Below are 17,674 nucleotides of genomic sequence, written 5' to 3'. Positions count from 1 at the left end.
GTCTTGTTTTTGTATCCATTCAGCGAGTCTGATTTGCTCCTTGTCTTTTGGTTGGAGCATTTAATCCATTCACGTTTAAGGTAATTATTGGTATGTATGTTCCTATGACCATTGTCTTAATTGTTTTGGGTTTGTTTTTGTAGGTCCTTTTCTTCTCTTGTGTTTCCCACTTAGAGAAGTTCCTTTAGCATTTGCTGTAGAGCTGGTTTGGTGGTGCTGAATTCTCTTAGCTTTTGCTTGTCTGTAAAGCTTTTGATTTCTCCATCGAAACTGAATGAGATCCTTGCCAGGTACAGTAATCTTGGTTGTAGGTTCTTCCCTTTCATCACTTTAAGTATATCATGGCACTCCCTTCTGGCTTGTAGAGTTTCTGCTGAGAAGTCAGCTGTTAACCTTTTGGGAGTTCCCTTGTATGTTATTTGTCGTTTTTCCCTTGCTGCTTTCAATAATTTTTCTTTGTGTTTAATTTTTGCCAATTTGATTACTATGTGTCTCGGCGTGTTTCTCCTTGGGTTTATCCTGTATGGGACTCATTGCACTTCCTGGACTTGGGTGGCTATTTCCTTTCCCACGTTAGGGAAGTTTTTGACTATAATCTCTTGAAATATTTTCTCTGGTCCTTTCTCTCTCTCTTCTCCTTCTGGGACCCCTATAATGTGAATGTTGTTGCGTTTAATTTGTCCCAGAGGTCTCTTAGGCTGTCTTCATTTCTTTTCATTCTTTTTTTTTTTTTTTTTTTTTGTGGTACGCGGGCCTCTCACTGTTGTGGCCTCTCCCGTTGCGGAGCACAGGCTTCGAACGCGCAGGCTCAGCGGCCACAGCTCACGGGCCCAGCCGCTCTGCGGCATGTGGGATCCTCCCGGACCGGGGCACGAACCCGCGTCCATTGCATCGGCAGACGGACTCTCAACCACTGCACCACCAGGGAAGCCCTCTTTTCATTCTTTTTTCTTTATTCTGTTCCGCAGCAGTGAATTCTAGCATTCTGTCTTCCAGGTCACTTACCCGTTCTTCTGCTATTGATTCCTTCTAGTGTAGTTTTCTTTTCAGTTATTGTATTGTTCATTTCTGTTTGTTTCTTCTTTAATTCTTCTAGGTCTTTGTTAAACATTTCTTGCATCTTCTCGATCTTTGCCTCCATTCTTTTTCCGAGGTCCTGGATCATCTTCACTAACATTATTCTGAATTCTTTTTCTGGAAGGTTGCCTATCTCCACTTCGTTCAGTTGTTTTTCTGGGGTTTTATCTTGTTCCTTCATCTGGTACATAGTCCTCTGCCTTTTCATCTTGTCTGCCTTTCTGTGAACGTGGTTTTTGTTCCACACGCTGCAGGATTGTAGTTCTTCTTGCTTCTGCCGTCTGCCCTCTGGTGGATGAGGCTACCTAACTGGAATGATCTTTTTAAAAGCCAGAATGGATGACATTTCTCCCCACTCCAACCTACCCCAAGATACACTTCACGCCCTTGCCAGGACCCCACATGACCGGCCCTGCCTCTCGCTCCCACTCCTCCCCTCTGTCTCGCTGGCCCCCAGTTTGTTTCTAGGACCTGCCAAGAAGCTCCTCCCCAGCAGCCTTTGCACTGGGGTCCCCAGGCTGGAACTGGCTTCTTTTCCACTCGCTTAGATGCCTTCCTGGGGAGCCTTTCCTGACTGCATGACCGTGGTAGGTCGTGCGCCCCACCCAGGCCCTCTTGGGCACGTGGTCCCATCACATCCCAGTTTCTTCTTCTTTTGTTTTTTTTTTTAGGCCACACCATGCGGCATGCAGATCTTAGTTCCCCGACCAGGGACTGAACCCGTGCCCCCTGCATTGGGAGCATGGAATCTTAACCACTGGACCACCAGGGAAGTCCCTCGTCCGCTTCCTAGAGCACCTGCCAGGGTGCTCACTCACTGTCTTCCTGCACCTGCTGGAGGGCCGGGGCCGGGGCTGCTTCGCTTGCCCCGTCTTCCTTCAGCCCTGGCCCAGTTGGCTGAAGAGAGAACCCAGACAGCCTGTGGGGTCTGGGCTTCCACCCCCTACCATCTCCACATCACTTACGGTCAAACACAAGTCCCTAATCCAGTCTCCATAACCAAATTTAGCTTTTCCAAAGACTCTCATTCCTGAGTATTTTGTGTGCCTTGGGCTGTCGTGTTCTCCGAGGTCATCTGAAATGCTCCATGAAGACTTCAAATTCGGAATTAGGGCTTCCAGGGGTAAAAGTCTTCTGATTCTGTCCTGTGTCCAAGGGCTAATGGTCAGTTGGCCCTCTCCTTGTGGAAGTCAACGGACTGGCCACTAGGTGTCGCCACACACAAAAGAACCAGAGCCCCAGGGCCACACCCACCCGCTCCCCTACCTCCGTGCTACTGCCCCCTCACCCCCCACCCCCTCGGCCCCCAACACAAGCCCCCCAAAGGCCCTTCTGGTTCAAGGCTTCATAGTGGTCCTACTGTCACAAACCACCCCCAGTCCTGGGTCCCAGGGCAAGCTCTATCCCCCCATTTAGGGGCCAGCTCTACCCAGGCAAGGATATGTCTCTGGTTTTGCTGTGCGTCCCAGGACCTCGGACGCTGGCTTCAGAGAGGTTGAGAGCCCCTTCCTCACTGTCCTTTCCTGACCAGCCAAGCTTCCTCCAACAGGAGTATGAGGGCTCAGAACCCACAGGAGTGTGTGTGGGTGCCCGTCTCAATCATTTTACACGGGGTCTATTTCACAGAACTTTGCTCCTCCCAACAATCCTACCCTTGGCGTCACGTACAGACCGGTTCTGTTCCACTGTAGCTCCACTATCCCCGGGGACCCACCACACTCACACTGTGATTACCAGGGGGCCTCACACACCCAGCCGTGGGCCTGGGGTGTCGTTGGTGCCTGGATGGGTCTTTGGGGCCAGGTCACTCCCTGTTCACACTTCCCTGGCAGAGGCCAGTTCTTAAACTGTTCCTGCTTGCCTTGGGAGGACTCCTGCCCTTCCTAAAACTTCTGGTCTTCTAGGATTCTTCGAGCTCTAGTTTGAGCTGACTCCACCCTGCTGCCTGACAGAGAGAACACCCAGGAATGGGTCAGGGCCGACTGCGGTGTGAACACGTGTTCCTGCCCTCCACACTCCAATCCTGATGGACGAGAACACTGGGACCTGTTTACATAATTCCGTCCGAAACAGAAGCTGCATCAAGGGTGCCAATGTGAAGGAAATAACTGAAGAGAATCAATCACAATCAACCCAAACAACAACGACCTTTCAGTCACTGGTAATGCTGCAAGTGTATTACAGTGTGTTTGAGTTTGGTGCCTATCCAAGCGAACATGTGGTTAAGTTTTCATCACAGTTTTGACACACATTAGATTAACTTCACTTGAGAATTCTTATTCTTCCCTGTAGGGATCAAGAACTGGTCTCCACTAAAATGTGTTTAAATTACCTAAGTCCAAACTGCAAAGAATTTGGACACAATAATTATTCATTCAGTCCTCAGCTGTGAGAGCTGAAGGTAAGGTAATGCTGCGTCTCACTTATGGTCTCCTGGCGACCCCACAAACACACCACCGCCTAAGATGGTGGAGCTTCCATCCTAAATCCTAAGAAAATCCCTCAGTGTTAACTGCCCAAGTCAGAGACAGACCTGCTCCCTCTCTTTAGATATAACATTCTGGAAGCTAAACAGGGAAAGGCATACATGAGCCAAAACATAGAAAATGGAAAGAAACAGGCAACTATCAACTATGCAAATGAAAGGCGAGGGGAGAGGCTTGTGGCTAAGTGGATGCTGTGTCACAGATATCCACGGCTTAGGCGGAAGTGGGCGTGGTTCCAGAAAATCACACCTGATTGGGACAAATGCACTTCAGAGAAACTGAGTTCCATACATTCACTGCAGACACACAGATGCATTCACCCCCACACACACACCTTCCACACACTTCTGTTGGTTCTGAGCCTGCATCTCTGTTGAAGGAAGGTTGGTAGGTAAAAGACAGTCAGGAAGGGGTTCCCAACCACTGGGAAGGGTGCTTACAAAGTGACAAATGTGGCTCGTGGCCTGGGAGGCCGCACCACATTCTCTGGGAGGCATCGAGGTCGTCCGTAAGATACCACGTTCCTGCCCAGAGATTAGAGGGACCTAATCTCTATGCACATGAGCTCCAGCTTGGAAACAGCTGATCTCACTTTGGAAGAATTGGGAGGTAGAGCAGGAAAGACCCAGAGAGCAGGACATGCAGAAGTCAGACCCATTCTGATAAATGACTTTGAAAGCTGGCCTCCCTTTGACAGGCAGGGGGCTGGGGGGGGGGGCGCCCAAATACAAACACAGCCACCTGCACTCCTTTTTATTTATAAACTTAAAGCTAATGCTGTTTAACACCCACACTTATGTAAATTGGAATATACGTTTATACCCAGGGTGGTCTACCACCTGCTTGTAAATGCTGCCTGACCTCAGGCTTGGCCAGACAACAGGGGGCGCCTATAGGTACACAAGCCACCTCTCCCCCATGGGTCCCAGCACTTGACTTTTGTCCATTTAAAAAAAAATGTGATATATTTTAGATGTTCATGTTTTAAAATGTACATTTTCATCTGTACAATGTTTACATTGCATGAAAATACAGTTGCCATATAACTGTGTGACTCACAGAGCTTATATAAAATATTAATTCAGACCTTACACATCTTAACAGCCTAAAAGACATCAGCAGAACCACAATGCTCACTGTTAAGAACCCACACAGCTGAAGCAGTGAGCATTATCAGGGACGATGAAGAAAGGATATAAGATGTGCTAGCTTCACGGTCAGCCCTAGAGCCAGTACCCAAGGCCCTCTCCTCAACGCCGTTCTATGGCCACTCTACCAGACGTCCTTCCCCTGGGGTCCTTACCTGCTTCTGGAAATCACCTTCAGGAAAACAGGTGCTCAACTGTGACAGGCAGGTTGTGGCCAGGGAGAAGGAGGAAGGTGCAGCCCTGTGGAAACACAGAACCCAGGTCAGGTCACGGGAGAAGGCAGGAGGAGCCACGGCCAGTGCTGTGGGATATAGGCAGATGGCGGGAAGCTTGTGGCCAAGGGCCCTGCACGGTCTAGAAATATCTGTATGTCTGGCCAGCCCAGAAACTTGCACCAGCACCCTGGGATAAGGTGCTGGCTGCAGCTATGCACTGTCATTTCCTGCCAAAGCAGGTCACTACACACCCTCCTCCCCTTGGGTTAGTCACCGAGGCCGATTGAGAGCCGTGCGGGGAGATGTCAAGGACCAGAGTGAATCACTTCCGGGCAGCTGATGGGCAAGTCCTGCACCTGCCCGAGAAGGCATCCCACCCACCAAACAACATGACAAGCCAGGCACGGCTACCTCGGCGCTCCGCCCACTTTGTGCTCAGATTTGCATGGTGTTTGTGTGCCTGGGGAACATCTGTAGTTGTGTATGGAAACATAAGTTTACATACACACACACACACACACACACACACACACACACACACACACACACCCCACAGATTCAGATAATTTAAAACCTACTAGTCTGGCCACAGGTCTGCTTGCCCCAAACACACCTCTTCTAGGAATCAGAGAACATTCTCTTCTCTTCTTTGGCCTTCCACACACACCCTCATCGCCTGGGTCCTCTGCAGGTTGACCGGGCAGGAGGAAGGATGCTAATGGTGGGTGGAGGTGCAGGCGGGGGGGCCGGAGTCTCGCCTGCCCGTGGCAGCCCGGCCACCCCTCCGCTGCGGCGTGTGGGCCTCAGAGCACTTGGTTTAAAGGTGGACTCCTGGCTCTCAGCCCTGCGGTGAGGACAGATGTCTTTGGATAATTGAGAAACCTATTCTAGGGGACCAAGGGGAGCTCTGCAACCCATCTGTCTTCAGCAATCTCTGCTACTCACTCACCCAAGAGGCTGAGGAAAATGTGCTTTCCAGAGGAAGTGAGATTTAGAAGCCTCCCCTACAGGGAGATGCTGCTCTGACCCTGGGTCTCTGGTCTGCAGAGCCCTTAGACCAGTGATGGCCCTGGGATGGAAGAGCAGTCACCCACCACTGCCACCCCCCCACCCTCAGCCTACCCTACAGGAAAGACATTTACAACGATTAATTGCTCTTTTACTCCTCTAGACATCAAAGCACTGAAATACCAAGGATCCCTGGGGAACCTTCTACCCAAGTCCCCACATTCCTTCAAAAAGAGATGAAAAGAGACAACCTTCTCCCACTTCTGAGGGGCTTTAATTTTCCAACTATCACAACAGCCAATTAGCCTCCTACTGTCTACAGGGCTCGGACTGTCCAAGAAACAGAGAGGAACCTTGGCTTCATGACTTGAAGGAGAGGGCACCTATGGGATGTGGTGGCTCCTGATGGGACCATCTGGGGACTCACACCAGCTGTTCCATTTGCCACCCAATGATCAGGTCAATGTTCCCAATTTACAGAGGAGGAAGCCGAGGACCAAAGCTCCTGGGGCCCCAGAGCCGGTGGAGACAGTGAGCACGCTCCCGGAGCTGGACTCTATTTCCCGTTCTACTCTGTCGATGGTCAGCTGTGCAACCTGAGGTCAGTCACTGCCCTCTGAGCCCTCCAGTTTGCCACTGGTCAAAAGGAAATCAGGACCTCTACCGTGTCCTCCCTCGGAGGACGCAAGGAGATGAGGGCTGGCTTTATGAGTATGAGGCCTGGGCACCGACACAGGTCCGAGCACTCATAAGGGCCCTACTCTTGGTTTAATGCTCTCCTGTTGCCGTCTTACAATTCTGAATAACTCTTTTAACAAGGGGTCCTGCATCGGGTGCCACAAACTATCTAGCCAGTCCAGAATGAGGGAAAGGATGTCAAGTGCTCTCAACTGCCAAGGGGACCGTAACCTTAAGTAGACATGACATGGACTCAGGAAAGATTTACTAGAATAAAACCTCTCTAGGTGAACACAGCCCTGTGTCAGGCTCAGGAAGCAGGAGATACAAAGGTGGGGCTGTGACACTAAGCCTGCCTTCCAGGAGCTTCCAGAATGGTTGAGGAAACCACACTGCACAAGGCAAATGGAAAACAACACAAATAATATGTAACAATGAACCAAAAAGATAGGTCAGGTTAAAAACACAAACACTTCCAAGAGTGCCAACTGCACGTAACGTGCCGTGCCCAGCACCTCCCCCTGAGCAGCTCAGAGGTGAGAGGAAAAAACCCGGGGCCTCGACCCAGTGTAGTTAAGTGGCAGAGTAAGGGGATGTGCAAAGCTCTGTGGCAACACAGAGGAAGGGGAGGGACCAGCTCCTAGCAGAAGACCCTGAAACTGGGTCTTGAAGGATGACTAGTAGGAGTTTGCTGGTAGAGAAGATGGGGAAGCGCGCTGCAGGCAGAGGGAACAGACATTCTTTGAACAAACAATTACTGGGCATCTGTTTATTATATGCCAGGCCCTGTGCTGGGCACTGAGGATACACAGGCGAGCATGCTTGTGATAATGACTCCCAGTGAGCAGGGGAGACAGGCATGAATCAAGTCACACCCTGGTAAACAGAGCCTCAGATGGTGATAAATGATGGGGGTCAGGGGTCGGGGGTGGTAAGTGCAAGGTGCCCTAGGACGCGCAGCTGGGAATCTGACCTCGCCCTGGGGGCAGGCACCCTTGGAGGTGACTTCTGAGCTGTTACCCAGGCCAGGAGGAGCTGGGTTGGGGGACACACACACACACACACACGTGTAAAGGTCCTCAAACAGGAAGAGACTGGGCCTTTGGGAAAACTGGAGAAAGAAGGTGTAGCTGAGGCCAGGGAGGCAGGTGAGGGGGCTCAAGGTACTGGACCACATGGGTCTCGGGCGGGGTGAGGAGAGGTTCAAGCGGGAGAGTCGGGTAAAGCCTGAGACCCCTGTGGCTGTGGCGTGAGGGCTGCGGTGTGAGGAGAGATGGGGAGAAGCTGGAGGGGAGGTCCCTGCTGGGCCAGGTGAGGGCCGGGCTTGGGCTGCGGGGTGACGGAGAAGGGAGGGACGGTGAGGGTGGGAGGGCTTGGGACACTTCGGCAGGTGGAACTGAGGGACAGGAGCAGTGTCGGAGCCTGGACTGCACTTCGGCTGCGGGAGGGGGTGTGGGTGTGATGTGCCAGCTGCCGGTCTGCTGGTGACGGCCCTGAGGACAGGCCAACAGCTGGGGCTGGGCTCCCAGGGCCACGGAGAAGCCCCTGGGTGGAAACAGAGCAGGCTCGTCCTTCAGATGAAGTCGGTATCACCGTGCACATCCACAAAGCGTTCTGGAGACGGAGTCAGAACGTGGTGACTGACCAGATCCGGGAAACGTCTGGGGCACTTCTAGGAGACGCTGCGCTGGATGGGGTGGGGGGCTGGGGCGGCACTTTGGGAAGAAGGAGCGACATGGGTGATGGCGAAGAACTGACATCCTGGCATGTCACGTACCAGCCGTGTGGCCTTGGGGAACGCATTCATCCATGCAATCAACAGACGTTCTGAGCACTCACTGGGACTGGGATACAGCAGTGCAAAAACAGGCAAAAGTCCCTACATACATTCTAGGGAGAAGGGAGAACAGACAAAATGAAATAAGCAAGAAGTAATCAGTGGGTAAATAACCTAGTAAGGAGGAAGGAGATAGGTACTCTGATAAAAAACCGAGCTGGCTGAGAGGAAAAGGAGGTGTCAGTGGTCAGGTGAGCAGGTGAGCCAGGGGAAGCCTGGGGGAGCTGGACTGGGGCCCTGGGCACAGTGGGAGGGACACCAGCGAGGGGAGGAGGGGGAGGGGAGCAGATCAAAGGAAGGATAAGGGTGGGGGTGGTGAGGAACACGACCTCCTTCCATGTTCCACGTGCTGCCCGGAATGCTTGGTTTCTCAACCTCAGCACTAGTGACATTCTGGACTGGATACTTCTCTGTTGCGGTGACTGTGCCACCCATGGGAGGTTATTTAGCAGCATCCCTGGGCTCTACCAGCCAAAAGCACCTCCCCCTTGGTTGTGACAACCAAGCATGTCTCCAGACTTTGCCACGTGCTCCCTGGGGGGTAAAATCCCCCCCAGGTGAGAACACTGCTTTAAAGAAACAGCTGACATATATTCTGGCTTGCTGTTGGCCGGGCGCTGTTCTGAACCCTCCACGTATATGAATCATTCAGTCTTTGCAACAAGCATCCCTATAAGGTTTTACAAATGAGGGCACTAGTCTATGCTCACCCAGCTAGCCCGTCCTAGTCCGTTCTGGGGCAGGATTCGAACCCAGAACGTCCAGGCTCCCCCCCATGCTACACTGCTCTCCAGTAAACAAGTAAGTGGACAGAAACGTGCTCAGCAGAGGAAGGCAGCCCTGAGCCTCATCTGCAGCCCGGGCTGCGAGTCCCACTTGGGGTGGCACCTCAGGTCCCCCAGTGACATCAAAGCTGGGGCACCAGAGAGAACTGCCACAAGCCCCACTCTCAGTAATTAAACCGCAACCTCCCGGACTCTAGGGCCTCGTGAGCAACCACCTTAACTAATAAATTCCACATTTTGGCCTCCTCCACCCAGACCCAGGCTCGGCGTTCTTGAACCGCACTCCACCAGCAGGAGCAAAACAGGTGTAATGACGGCTCTGCCGCTCAGGACGCAGCACCATTCTTAGGTGATGAGCTTGGGATAAGGAATTTGTCCTGAGGTCACCAACCCAAATTCCAACCTGCCCCAAAGCTCCTTCCTGCTCTGTGAAGCCAGGTGAAGTTGCAGGACAACAGTGATAATTACTGTGGTTGCTAGAGCATTCCTAAGGGCCAGGCACAATGTCAGGCCGGTTCAGCACATGGGGTCCTCACGACAAGCCTGCAAGGCAGGAATTATTCCCGTTTTATAGATGAGACAACCAACGCTCAGAGAAGATAAGTAACCTGCTCAAGGCCATGGAGCTAACAGGTGACAAGCCTGGATTTGAAAATCCACGCTTTCTCTCCATCCTATCAGCCCCGTCCAGTTCAGAAGCTGATAGAAACATTAGCCATTTTATTTTATTTTATTTTATGTTTTTGGCCACGCCCCATGGCATGTGGGATCTTAGTTCCCCAACCAGGGATCAAACCTGTGCCCCCTGCACTGGAAGCGCAGAGTCTTAACCACTGGACCGCCAGGGAAGTCCCATTAGCCATTTTAACTGAAATTGAAATGAAAACCCACTTTACAGGGAAAAGACAAGCCAGAACCCAAAATAACTGCTAATCAGAACATGAAATAAGGCAGTATAAGAACTAAATACAGGGAATGGTTCTTGATGGAATCCAGGGAGGGGAGAGGTGAGGGAGTCATAGGCTGCTATTGGGCAACTGGAGAAAATTTAATAGGGAGTATTTATTAGATATTAGTATTGTATCAATGTTATATGTGTTGAATGTGATGAATATATTGTGGATACGTTGGAAAATATCCTGGTTCTTGAGAGATACAGGCTGAGTATTTAAGGGTGAAAAGTCTCAATGCTTGCAACTTACTCTGAAATGGTTCTGGAAAAAAAGTGTGTGTGTAAGTGTGTGTGTATATGTATGCATGTGTGTGAATATATGTGCGAGCATGTATATGTGAGTGTGTATGTATATAGCAGTGTGTATGTGTGAGTGTTGTATGTATATGTGTGTGTTTGTATTAGTGTGCATGTGTATATGTGTGTATGTGTATATGTATGTGTTATTGTGTATGTGTGTATGTGTGTGAGCGTGTATGTGTATACGTGTTATTGTGTGTGTGAGCATGTATGTGTTATTGTGTGTGTGCGTGCATGTGTAAATGTATGTGTTATTGTGTATGTGTATCTGTGTGTGAGCGTGTATGTGTATATGTATGTGTTGTTGTGTATGTGTGTGTATGTGTGTGTGAGCGTGTATGTGTATATGTATGTGTTATTGTGTATGTGTATGTGTGTGTTTATGCATGTGAGTGTGTATGTGTATGTGTGTATATGCTTGTGTTAGTGTGTATGTATATGTGTGTACGTGTGTACGTGTGTGTGTGTTAGTATGTGTATATGCGTATGTGAGTGTTTGTGTGTGTACATGTGTGTGAGCGTGTATGTGTATATGTATGTGTTTGTGTTAGTGTGTATGTGTATGAGTGTGTGTGTGTGTATGTGTGAGTGTGTTTATGTGTATATGTGTATATGTGCGTGTTTGTGTCTGTATATGCGTTTGTTACTGTGTACGTGTGTGTTTATGTGTATGTGTGTGAGCGTGTATGTGTATATGCATGTGTTAGTGTGTGTGTGTATGTGGAAATGTGTGTATGTGTGAGTGTGAGTATGAACAGAGACAGTGCGTGCGCAAATACGGCAAAGGTTAACACTGGTGAATCCAGGTAAAGGGCACAGGTGTGTTCACTGCACTATTCCAAGTTTTCTGTAGATTTGAAATCAAAATTAAAGGTCAGGAAAACATTAAAAAGCCCCTGGGAAGTGGGGTCGCAGCAGGAGAGGCTGCAGTTGCTCTGGAGGCCCCAGGGCAGCCCTCATCCGCGGGGGAGCAGCTGGGAAGCCCAGACACCAACAGGCCCTCCTCCCCGGCCGCAGGTCTGCTGCACAGGAGATTCCGGAACTCTCAACACCCACCCTCCCAACACCTCCTACCTCAGAGCTGCCACCTGCCCCTTCACAGCAACAGGGCACTTTCTCTTCCAGGTGTGAGCCGCTCTGATGAAGGCCCTTCGGTGAACTTCTCGAAGCATTAAAATCAAATCCACATGACATCATTCAAAACCGCCCAACATCCAGAGCGCAGCCACCCTGCCTGGCTGCCCAGACAACAGGGGGAAAGGCATCAACACAGAAAACCAGCCAGCCCGGGAAGGGGGCTTCGGGGTGCACCTTCCTTTCCGTGGCCTGACTCCCCTCGGAGAGAGCCTGCCAGCCACTCTTGCACATGGAGCGTCACACAAACCAGAGGACACGGGGGCAGGCACAAACCTACACGCTAGACAGGAAGGGGCTCCCTCCACTGCACCCTCGGGCAGGGGCGGGCAGGCAGCCCCTGGCCATCCACCACGGTCCCTGCTTGGTGCTGGTTCTCAGATGGGGGCACTTGGCAATGTCTGGAGAAAGGAGGATTTTTGATTGTCACAACTGGGAGGATGCTCCTGGGAAGAATCACCTAAGTGCACAGGACGCGCCCCGTCCCCCCAGCCCCACGCCCATAGTGCCAAGGATGAGAAGCCCTGCCGGGTGGCCACCTTCATTACCACTTGCACCAGGCTCATTCAGCATCTCCGGCCTTCACATCTGCTGTACCCTCAGCCTAGAATGTTCCTCCCTATTTACTGTTCACTGTTCAATCGTTACTTTTTTGAAGCCTGTGTTTGCACACTCACCCAAATTTCCTCTACTCAAAGCACTGCACAAGCACTGCACCTGGGTGTCTGTGCCTCTATTTCCACCTCCAAACTGGAAGCTCTCTGAGGGCAGGCCACAGGGTGGTTTAAGTCCTTCGTGGGCCCAGGCAGCCTTATTCTCACAGACATATTAAAATGGACCCAGGGACCTCCCTGGCGGTCCAGTGGTTAAGACTCCGCGCTGCCAATGCAGGGAGCCCAGGTGCGGTCCCTGGTCAGGGAACTAGATCCCGCATGCCGCAACTAAAGATCCTGCATGTCGCAACTAAGACCCGGTGCAGCCAAATAAACAAATAAATAAATAATAAAATGGACCCATATCTCTCATTAAATAGAATTCTCATATAACTCCTATGAGTAGAGGGAGCAGATACTTTTTCTTTTCAGATCTCCAGTATTTTTGTGGACCCTCGAAAAGCTTGAAGACCGTAGGCTCTGTGCTGAGGAATCTGGTGGGTTCCTGCTGCTGTCAGTCACATCTGGAGTCCCATGCACAGTTAAGTGAATGAACAGATTTCAGATTCACCTGGGAACCACGAAGGAAGCCCCCAGCCTCAGAACGTCCTCACCTCAGAGAACCTAAGACATCAAGGAACTGAAGGAGCCTGCATGTACAGACTATAAATGTTGATGTAACTGGATTGGTAAAAGGCGTCTGTTTAAAACTTCTGGGGACTTCCCTGGTGGTCCACTGGTTAAGACTCTGCGCTTCCACTGCAGGGGGCCCGGGTTCGATCCCGGGTCAGGGAACTAAGATCCCGCATGCGGCACGGCCAATAATAATAATAATAATAAAAACAAAAACTTCTGGTTAAAAAAAATTTTTATCCTGTGATTTTGGCCTGATTGGTAGAAAAGGTTACCCAGAGCTCACTGTCTCTTCAAGTCCTTTTTACAGCTAAGCAAGAGTACCTGGCAGGCCTGCTCTGACAGCCTCCGCGGTTCAGCCAGCACAATGCAAACAGGAAGGGAACACGGAGCCCGGGGAAGTTTCCTCGGCTGCACTGGGACACTCGGATCCCAGGCGAAGTCCTTAAGCTCTGTAGTTCTTACCGAGGGACGTGCAGGTGGTGGTTGTATCCCTGCACAGCAGGGGGACAAGGACAGAAGGAAAGAAAGGCATCTTCTGACCTAATTTAAAAAGAGATTCTTTTTTCCTTCCCAGAGAACAGCTGGAGCCCTGGAACCTGGCCAAGCCGGAGCCTGAGACCTGAAATCAGGAACCAGTGCGCCTACAAAATCCGGCTCCGGATTTTCCTCTGATTCAGTCTGACCTTTGGCCTCTTGCAGGTTCCAAGGGGGTGGGTAATGCAGACTCCAGAGCCCTTGTCTATTTATGAGTGGATGTAAGGGCAGGCACTCCCAGCGCTTGAGCGGGTGCAAGCACCGCCTCCCACTCCTAGGCAGGCTCTCTCAAGCTGGACGGCCTTCACCGTGGGCTGAGCGGCACCTGGCAGTGTCAAAAGCTCACCTGTGCAGGCTGGTGGCAGAAGGACACCTTTTCTCTCCTGTGACCTAGATCAACATCTGAGATGCCCCCAGCGTGCTGACAACCCACCACCACCACCACCCCAAAGAGAAAACTCAATCTGCATTGCTGGTCAGCCTTCTTAGGGATCAGGCTGAAGTCAAATTTGGGCCAGAAGGACCAGTTCCAAGCCTAATAATCCCAGGGAAGGAGCCTGGCCAGGTTTCACAGACCTTGGGTCACCTCCAGAGAAAGAGGCCAGAATGGAAATTTTAACCCACGGAAGCTCCATCAACCCCACTGCCCACAGCTAGGCCAATTCTTACAGGGTCACCATTTAAAACGTTAATTAAATTGGGAAATTTAAAAGTTGTTGTTTTTTGGTGGCGGGGCTGTTTTGTTTTTTTTTAAAGAGGAAGGGGAAAAACTGACACAGTGCTGTTTATTTATCAGGAGCTACATAAGGTCCCTTCACTCAGAGCCAGATGGGCTCGTTCACACCAGCCTCCTGCCGAAGGGGACAAGCCTTGTTCTCAGGGGCAGGCCCAGATAAGGCGGCCCAGGTCTTCCGATGCCTGCCAGCAGGTGGGCTGCTCAAGGACCACCGCCCTCTCCAGCTCTGCCCCCACTATCCCTCCATCCCTTCCCTCCGTTGAAGTCTCCTATAACTGGTTCAAATAAATAAGTTTCCCGGACCAGGCTCACTGTATCCCCTCAGAATGGGGCCAGAAAGGCCTCCAGCTTCCTGTTGCGAGAATTAGGTCCTGAAACCAATTGGGATGCTCGCAGGACGAGGGCTCAGTCTCCCTGGGGTGGCCTCCAGAGCCAGCCCCCTCCTCACTGCCCAGCTCTGGGGATGGCTGTCCTCAGGACCCAGCTGAGAGGCCCCAGGCCTGGCTTCCTGGGTGAAGCTTCTCATAAACTCTTAAGAACATAAGTTTTAGGATTACTGCCTCCTCTTTCCTATAGGCTTTCAGCGTACAGGTACGTGTTAATTTGCATAAAAATAAAGCTATGTTTGTTTACCTCGAACACATATCCATACTACTGCAATACACTGCAAGCATTCATTACACCCTCATGTCACATAAGCCACACTGTTTGTTTGTTTGGATAACTGCTTCTGCTCCGTGACACAGGCCGTGACCTTCCCTCTCCTTTCCCTCCAGCCACCTCAGAACAAAAAATAATCCAAGGAAGAAGGAAACCTCCCCCTAAGAGGCTGCTGAACACTCAGTTTCCTTCCTCCCTAAATGTTTAACAAGCTAATAATCAAAATAAAAAAGATTTTAAACCGAGGCAACCTCAGAATCTACATGTGTTCATTCCATTAACTTGCTGGGGAAGTAGCATGAAGATGAGAACTTCTGATGGGTCACAAAACTCATCCAGTCTGGAGACAATGACGCTGGAGGCTGGAGGGAAAGGGAGGGATGATCAGGGAAAATGCACAGGCTCTGAGGAGACGGGAAAACACAGCGCCCCAAACAGCAGGAATCCACCCACAGTCACCTGCTCAGGGCCAGGGCCACTGTGGAAGAGCTCAGGAGAGTGGACAGAAATGGATGGGAGGCCTTAGGGGCCTGTGTGAAAGCTCTAAGAAAGAAACTACCCCCAATCCCAGTGGGCTGCACACAAACACCCAGACCAATGTAGGGGAGGAAAACTTTTTCCTTCTTCCCTTTAAGGTCTTTGGTTGGTAATTAAATTGTAATTAAATTGACAGGAGACATTAACAAGAGAAAAACAAATTTAATTTCATACATATGGGAGCCCCAAAGATATGTGGCTTGAAGAAGTGACCAGAGCAGGCATCTTTTATATCTTTTAGACAAAGAAACGATAAATTTGTGAAGAATTGACAAGACAAAGAAGCTTGGGCTTGGGGTAGTAAATTAGTGAGGAAGTAACAAGGTTTGTTTATACAGCCTTCTCAGCCTTGAATCCCCTGTCTCTGGTGATAAGGATGCCTTCTACCCCCTGGTACAGGGAAGGTACCTTTCACATGGGAGATTTATTTCCTGCTTTCAGGGGGATAAAGGAGGGTCAGAGGGCCCTTCTTGCACTGGCTGTTTCTCAGGAAACTATAATTCAAAATAATCAATATGCCAAAGTGGTATATTTTGGGATGGCATATTCTGCTCCCCACCCACTCAGCACGCCCAGATAATCCAGTTCAGAAGCCAAAGCCCCATCATCCATTTGTAATGACATCCTCCACCCCGAAAGCCATGAAACCATTAGTCACCAAGTCACAGAGACGGAGAAGAAGCTCCCAGCAAAACTGGCCTGCGAGCGCTCCCCTGGCAAAAAGACTCCTGGTTTTACAGGCCAGCTATTCACCTCAGACTGTCAAATTTCATAAAATGAAACCCAGGACCTTTCACAAGCCCATATCCACAAAATGCAAGCAAAATCTGACCTCCTGCAAAAACTCAGTTGAGAGGAAAAAGCTTATATGGAGGTTCAGGAGAGAGAGAGGTTAGTTACACTACACATTAGTTTGATGGTATTCCTGAGGATTAAGACTTTAAGTCTCAGAGAACTAAACTTCCTTGCAAATTTACCTGGAGCACATGACACAATGTTAAAACAAAACAAAAACAGAAAATATAGGCACCAATGCACTGGTTCTTACCTGCTTCTAGAAACGTCATGTAAGTCTGCCAGAAAGATACTCAGTCATAAGACTTCCAAGTCCCAAATAGAATAACTCACCCAAAAAAGAAGTTCCAGGACTTCCCTGGTGGCACAGTGGTTAAGAATCCGCCTGCCAATGCAGGGGACATGGGTTCGATCCAGTCCGGAAGATCCCACATACCGCGGAGCAACTAAGCCCGTGCCCCACAACTACCGAGCCTGCACTCTAGAGCCCACAAGCCACAACTACTGAGCCCATGTGCCACAACTACTGAAGCCTGGGCGCCTAGAGCCCATGCTCCGCAGCAAGAGAAGCCACCGCAATGAGAAGCCTGTGCACTGCAACAAAGAGTAGTCCCCGCTCACCACAACTAGAGAAAACTCGTGCACAGCAACGAAGACCCAATGCAGCCAAAAAAAAAAAAAAAAAGAATTTTTTAACAAGTTGCTGAGCATTTAAATTTTCTGTCTTTTATTATTGTTTTTGAATATTTTTTAACATTTATTTTATTTAATTTATTTATTTTTGGCTGTGCTGGGTCTTTGTTGCTGCGCGTGGGCTTTCTCCAGTTGTAGTGAGTGGGGACCACTCTTCGTTGTGGTGCACAGGCTTCTCATTCTGGTGACTTCTCTTGCTGCAGAGCATGGGCTTCAGTAGTTGTGGCATGCAGGCTCAGTAGTTGTGGTGCACGGGCTTAGTTGCTCCGCGGCATGCGGGATCTTCCTGGACCAGGGCTCGAACCCACGTCCCCTGCATTGGCAGGCAGATTCTTAACCACTGCGCCACCAAGGAAGCCAAATTTTTTTTTTTTTTTTTTTTTTTGGCTGCAGGAGCTCAGTTCCCCGACCAGGGATTGAACCTGGGCCACAGCAGTGAAAGTGCCGAATCTTTTTTTTTTTTTAATTTATTTATTTGGCTGCTCCAGGTCTTAGTTGTGGCACGTGGGATCTTTAGTTGCGGCATGCATGCAGGATCTTAGTTCTCTGACCAGGAATCGACTCAGGCTCCCTGCATTGGGAGCATGGAGTCTTAGCCACTGAACCGCCAGGGAAGTCCCGAAAGTGCCGAATCTTAACCACTAGAGCACCAGAGAACTCCCTCTCTTTCATTGCTATTAAGAAGCAGTATTTTCCTATATGTATCTTTTTTTTTTTTTTTTTTTTTTTTTTGCGGTACGTGGGCCTCTCACTGTTGTGGCCTCTCCCGTTGCGGAGCACAGGCTCCGGACATGCAGGCTCAGCGACCAT

The 17,674-nt window shown here is 50.2% G+C and overlaps 1 protein-coding gene across 3 annotated transcripts in view; it reads right to left on the bottom strand.

Moving 5' to 3' along the window:
• The window catches only part of CTNNBIP1 (catenin beta interacting protein 1), a 53,392-nt gene that overhangs the window by 24,908 nt on the left and 10,810 nt on the right, over positions 1-17,674 (bottom strand). For 2 of the 3 annotated variants that reach the window (XM_029229731.1, XM_029229728.1), the window contains exon 2: positions 4,867-4,951. The gene's annotated coding sequence lies outside the window, so the exon portion shown is untranslated. Of the gene's footprint in view, positions 1-4,866; positions 4,952-5,539; positions 5,567-17,674 lie in introns of those variants that run through there. The other variant, XM_029229729.1, reaches the window with a different exon arrangement.

Source organism: Monodon monoceros, unplaced genomic scaffold (genome assembly GCF_005190385.1).
Source record: "Monodon monoceros isolate NGI ecotype Baffin Bay Population unplaced genomic scaffold, NGI_Narwhal_1 Super_Scaffold_18, whole genome shotgun sequence".
Lineage (NCBI taxonomy): Eukaryota > Metazoa > Chordata > Mammalia > Artiodactyla > Monodontidae > Monodon > Monodon monoceros.
The sequence above is the reverse complement of the archived record's forward strand: the minus strand, read 5'-3'. Positions and strand labels throughout refer to the sequence as shown.